At 41.8% G+C, this 6,045-nt stretch overlaps 1 pseudogene; it reads left to right on the top strand.

Moving 5' to 3' along the window:
- Positions 1–6,045, top strand: part of LOC141585368 (elongation factor 1-alpha 1 pseudogene) — a 73,007-nt pseudogene that overhangs the window by 33,629 nt on the left and 33,333 nt on the right.

The following is a 6,045-nucleotide window of genomic DNA, read 5'->3' as shown; positions in this document are numbered from 1 at the left end:
GTGAGTCAATTAAATCTCTTTCCTTTAAAAATACCCAGTCTCGGGTATGCCCTTACAGCAGCGTGAGAATGGACTAATACAGCCACCTTCTCCATGTGTCTCTTTACATTGTCTTCCCTCTATGAGTGTCTGTCTCTGTGTCCAAATTTCACCTTGTTATAAGATACCGGTCTTACTGGATTAGATACTCTAATGACCTCATTTAAATTTGATTACTCAGTAAACACACTATCTCCAAATAAGGTCACATTCTGAAACGCTAGGGGTTGGGACTCCAATACTATCTTTTTGGGAGGAGACACACTTCAATCCATAACATACCTCAAGAGAAGGGAACTATCACTGTCCGTTACCTGGAATCAATTCAGGCAACCATCATCTTCCTACATGCAAAGGGGAGAACAATTTGCCCTGGGCATTTTTGCTATGGCAGCAGGAAACAACAGTGGCAAACCGTTGGAGAAAGTAACCGTGTAATTCGGTTGTGGCAGCAACCCGCTTTCCTCCTGGCACGCCCTGGCTAGGCTGCGCCTCGTTGGGAGGCAGCGTGTTTAGTACGGCTGCTGTGAGCCGAGTGAGAGCTTCAGCTGCAGCCTGGAGTGACCCAGGGAGGAACTGGGTCTATAAAAGGGAAACACCTGCCACAGAAGGTTCACTGGAGCCTGAAAAAATAAAGGTCGAGGGCTCTGGGCTGTGCCGCCACCACTATCTTTACCACTATTCCGGGGCAGAATGCACCTATTGGCTCTTAATGCTGTGAAAGAAAACGAGAGCCGTGATGGTGAGCACTGGCCTGCAGAGATAATGAGCCACTGGAGTAGTTCTGAGGCAGGAGCCAGAGGAGCTGCGAGTCAGAGGCAGTCAGGGACTGGGGCTGGGGCCATGCGAGGGGCCGGACCCAGTGCTCTTGTGCCTCATCTCATTCCAGATATGTGACCTGAGATCTGCATGTGTGTGCCTGTGCATGTGTATATGTGGCTACATATATGTGTGTGCATGTATGTGAGTGTGCATACATGTACATGTGGGGATGTGTGGGTGACTGGATAGGGTGAGCATGGGGAAAGGGAGGGAAAAGAAAGAGGAGGTTGAAACCATGACAGGATAATAAGCATCTGAATAACTACCACAAAATGTTCTGAGGCTTTGTACAGCCATATTTTCCAAACTGCAGGTTGTAGCTCAGCAGTCAGCTGGGAAATCAATTTACCCATGGAGGGATTCTTAACCTGGGGTCCATGGACACTGCCGTCTCCCCACTAGAGGACCAAGGATAGAATTGTATTTCAATATCATTGATTTCCTTTGTAAGCCTGCGAGTTTTGCTTCATGCATTTAAAAACAGTCCAAGATCCATAGGCTTCATTACATGGGGTAGAAATAGCACATGCACACACATACACACACACGCAGATACACATACACACACACACACACACACACACACACACAATTAAAAATCTCTAGGTCAAAACCAGCATTTTTAAAAGCTATTAAGATAGATTATAATGAAATCTAAAAATTTGAGCTCCGCATGTAATGAGGGTAAGTATTGTTTTGTGAAACTTTTAAATATAAAGATACTTGTGTATATTAAAATGTACATATGTATATATGTGTTTATATATTTACGCACACATGTTTATTTCTAACTTTACAGCATGGTACAAAAATTTGATAGCCACTGTTCAATAGCCTACTAGACATTAGGGTAAAAGATTTTTTTTTTTTAATTTCAAAAATTATGCGTGAGGAATGTAGTGAGCCATTCGTGGTTTGGACTGGAGAGCTCTGCTGTTATGCAGACATTTGGCTTTTCACTCGGCATAGCCACATTGCAGCCAGTAGCCCGGTGAATGGTGATAAGCTGGCCCTGACCATGCCTGTATGGCTACATCCCTCTCTGCCTGGTGGAGGCCTGGTTAATTTGAAGTGTTGCAGAGACATGTGTTGATTCCTGTGGCTACAAGGCTCCCGGAGGTGTCACTAACTTGTTTCCTGGGAGGGGTGTCTTCCTGTGTACCGCTGGTGTACCACTGGTGTATTCTGGACCAGAAGTTTGTTCTTCTATATCAACAAGGCTACCTGAAGAAACAGAGAGAGGGGTCTCCCACCGAAGGGGGCAGCAAAAGGAGTAAAGCAAAAGTGAAGAAAAGAGAAATAGGGGGCAGAGAAGGGAGATGTAGCAAGCGTTCAGGAAAAGGGGATCAGATAGGAGAGAGAAGCAAAGAGAAAATCACAAGTTTGTAAAGCAAGTGGCGGGACCCGCTGAGCCGTAGGTGTAGTGAGAAGCTGTTGCACTATCCTGTTAGCTCCCTGCAGGATTCCCAGCATCAAGGATGGTGAAACTGAAAGAAAGAAAAGGCAGTTCGGCAAGAAACATCAACAAAGACAAATCCTGGGACAAATCCAAACTGCTATCAGAATCGAACCAAGACACAGATAGGACCACCCGTGTTAGTGACCTGTCGCTTAGTTTATTTTAAATGCAACTTATATTTACTTGATTAATTTAGAAAATGTGAGATTCACTAAAGCAGGAACTTTGCCTTCCTTAATTCCTAGATCAGTACCAGTTATATGATGAAGGCTTAATAAATATTTATAAAGGAATGCTAATTAATCAGCTGGTAATTGATATGCAAAATTGCTTGAAATTGTAAAATAGTGATAACTAAAAGTAATACAGTGATTAATAGTTTAGAAATCCATTTCATGGTTATCTCATTTATTGCTCACACAGTCCCATCAGGCATCACCATGATCATCCTCACCTTAAGAATAAAACACTAGCTCGGCCGGGCACGGTGGCTCACGCCTGTAATCCCAGCACTTTGGGAGGCCGAGGCAGGTGGATCATGAGGTCAGGAGTTCGAGACCAGCCTGACCAACATGGTGAAACCTTGTCTCTACTAAAAATACAAAAATTAGCTGAACGTGGTGGCACATGCCTATAAACCCAGCTACTTAGGAGGCTGAGGCAGGAGAATTGCCTGAACCTGGGAGGCGGAGGTTGCAGTGAGCCAAGATTGTGCCACTGCACTCCAGCCTGGGCAATAGAGTGAGACTTCGTCTCAAAATAAAAAATAAAAAATAAAAAAAAGAATAAGACACTAGCTCAAAGCCACTCTATGATTTCTGCCTGGGATTTTCATCCATCTTCTCTGATGCAAAAGCCAGCATAGCACTTTGCCTCTTTGGGCACGTGGCATACTTAATGTAAATGCTTTGTCTATTTAAGTGGATATATCCATAGTAGATACGGGTATCAGTTTGGATTCTCCATGAAGCAGACACCCTGATGGAATTAGGAGTGTATGAAGAAGAGGGGGTCACATCTGGAAAAGATAAAGGGAGACCAGCAAGGCAGGGACAATGTATGAGTCCATCTTCACACTGCTATTAAAAAAAATACCCAAGCCTGGGTAATTTATAAAGGGAAGCAATTTCATTGATTCACATTTCTACATTGCTGGGGAAGCCTCAGGAAACTTAGATTCATGGCAGCAGGCAAAGGGAAACCAAGGACCTTCTTCACATGGTGGCTGGAGAGAGACGAGCCAGTGAGTGACGTAGTGCCACACTTTAAAAATTATCAGATCTCATGAGAAATTCCTCACTACCATAAGTACAGCTTGGGGAACCTTCCCCATTATCCAATCACTTCCCACTAGCTTCCTACCTTAACACCTGGGGATTACAACTCAAGATGAGATTTGGTAGGGACACAAAGCTCAATCATATCAGACAGGGATGCTGATGAAAGTAGAAGCAGAGGGAAGCAGGATGGAGTTGGGAGTCCATGATGTAGATGTGATGAAGTCTTAGCCAATACTGTGAAAGTCCCACAGCAAAGACTGCCTGCAAAAGAGCCCCACACTGGATAGAAATGGCCTGTCCTGGCCATGAACCTCCACCAGGCTCAGGCAGTGTCTGGGTCTGCCTAGGATGTGCGTAGCCTTGGCTTGAAAGTCAAGGTGGATTCTGCAGGCGATGTACCTAGACGCTGTCAGCTGACTGCACATCTTGTAGCTGAACAGGTTCTTCCTTAAAGGGAGAAGCAAGTCATGCACCCCATGTCTGTATGTGTATATTTTTAAAGACGTGACATTTTTAATACAATTCCAGCTTCAATACTCTAGCTGGCTGTTGTTTTATTTACCATACTCTGACTTTCTAGTTAGTGAACTATAGCCAACATACAGACTAAATGTCCCAGTTTGAAAATACAAAATTCCTACCTTCAGGGTTAAGAGAAGAGAAGGGATTATGCTAGATTGAGCAATTAAAATTTGATACACTGGATCAGGTCAACTGTTACAAAAATACAGGTGCTGCCACTCCATTTTTCACATCCCTGGTGGACTTGGCCGATTGATCACGCACTCTTCCTTATGAGTTGTGTTGTCTGCCTCAAAATTATTTTCAACATTGTGATCCAGACAGCCATTCCCAATCTATCACCACTGGCGCCTAAGATGAAACCAATTTATCATCCCATCACTAGGTAATAGAGGAAAATACAGGTCTTGGAGCAGGTGCGTGTGTGCACAAATGCTTGTGTGGGTGCTGATAAGAGTGTGAGATTGAGGGAGATATAACGAAAATAAACACTTGAAACTATATATCAATTAGAAGGTTATGTTTTAATTTTTTAGTTAATACATCTGTTTGAAACCAGAATACCTTTTTCCCAGAGGCAATATTACAAATAAGGATTATTTACAAAAATTAGCATCTAAATCCCTACCTATCTATACATAAGTATTACTGAATTTGCTTCTGGATCCTAACAATAAACTCAGTGCTCACTGATCTTAACAAATAGGGGTTTATTCTTTCTCCCATAAAAAGAGATCCATAGGTAGGCAACTATCAGCATAGGTTCAGGATTTTAGCAACAGATTTTTGTGATTCTGTTGCTACTTTCCTCATAGTTCCAGAATGGCTGTTGTTCCAGGCATTGTCTTTAATATTATTTGGAGGTAAGGTGCCCCTATTCATCAGGAAGTTTAAAACTCTCTAAGTAGTCTTCCCCCAGAAGAATTCCATGTACATTTCATGGACCAGACAGGATCACATGACTGTCCCTAGCTTCAAGAAAGATGGGGAAAGCACGGATTTTATTTTCCAGCCTCCATGCTCGGAGACATCAAGGGAGAATTGGTTAGACGTAGCTTTTGGGTAGTTTGCCAATAGTGAATGGCACTTAGACCTAAAAGAGAGCAGAACTGCTTTTCTAGCGGTGAAAATGATACTCATAGCAGTGAAAATGATACTCAGTGTCTTCGAGCATGAGCAGAAATATCATGTGTTTACTCCTCTACTCACTCACTCCCACTTTATAATAAAAAAGAATTTGATAAATATGATGAGCATCTCTGTATATTTGCTGGATGAGCATGGATTCTACATGTTTGTGCTTTAGCAAAATAAATTCCTACTTTGAATTTTAACAGACTTTTGTCTTAAAAGATAGTCATTGAGTAGATTTAAGCTGAAATGCTGTGGATACATTACTATTCGCTGTAGGATTAAGCAACAACCCACCACAAATTAAATGAGAATTTAAAAATTAAATTAACAATGTGTTATAATTAAAGGTAAGAATAGCAGAAATTGAAATCTCCAGCCCACTCATGGTAACAACACTCAAAATGTATTGTGTATTTACTAAAAATTACAGAAGTTCCAAACTCTCTCCGTGTCTCTAAGTGGGTCACATGCCAGAATTAACAGTTCTTTGGTGCTATGCAATCTTCTTAGTAGAGTACAGAAATAAGTCCTTGGCAAACTGTAATAATGTGTTAATTTTAGATCATTGTGCCATAATTTAGTAATCCTTAGTAAATACTTAGTAAGTTACTAGAAAGTAGCTTTTCCTCACATGCAAAAAATAAAATTGAAGACATTGCATGTCATTGGCTTCCAAGAATTGGAGAAAGAAAATTTTAGAGTAAGTTTTTGGTCCATCTATAGGACAGTATGTTGGATCATATTGTAAACAATTGTGATGTATAGACGAGAGCACTAGTTTGAAATCAG

This window comes from Saimiri boliviensis, chromosome 8 (assembly GCF_048565385.1).
Source record: "Saimiri boliviensis isolate mSaiBol1 chromosome 8, mSaiBol1.pri, whole genome shotgun sequence".
NCBI lineage: Eukaryota > Metazoa > Chordata > Mammalia > Primates > Cebidae > Saimiri > Saimiri boliviensis.
This window is presented reverse-complemented; position numbering and strand designations above follow the sequence as displayed.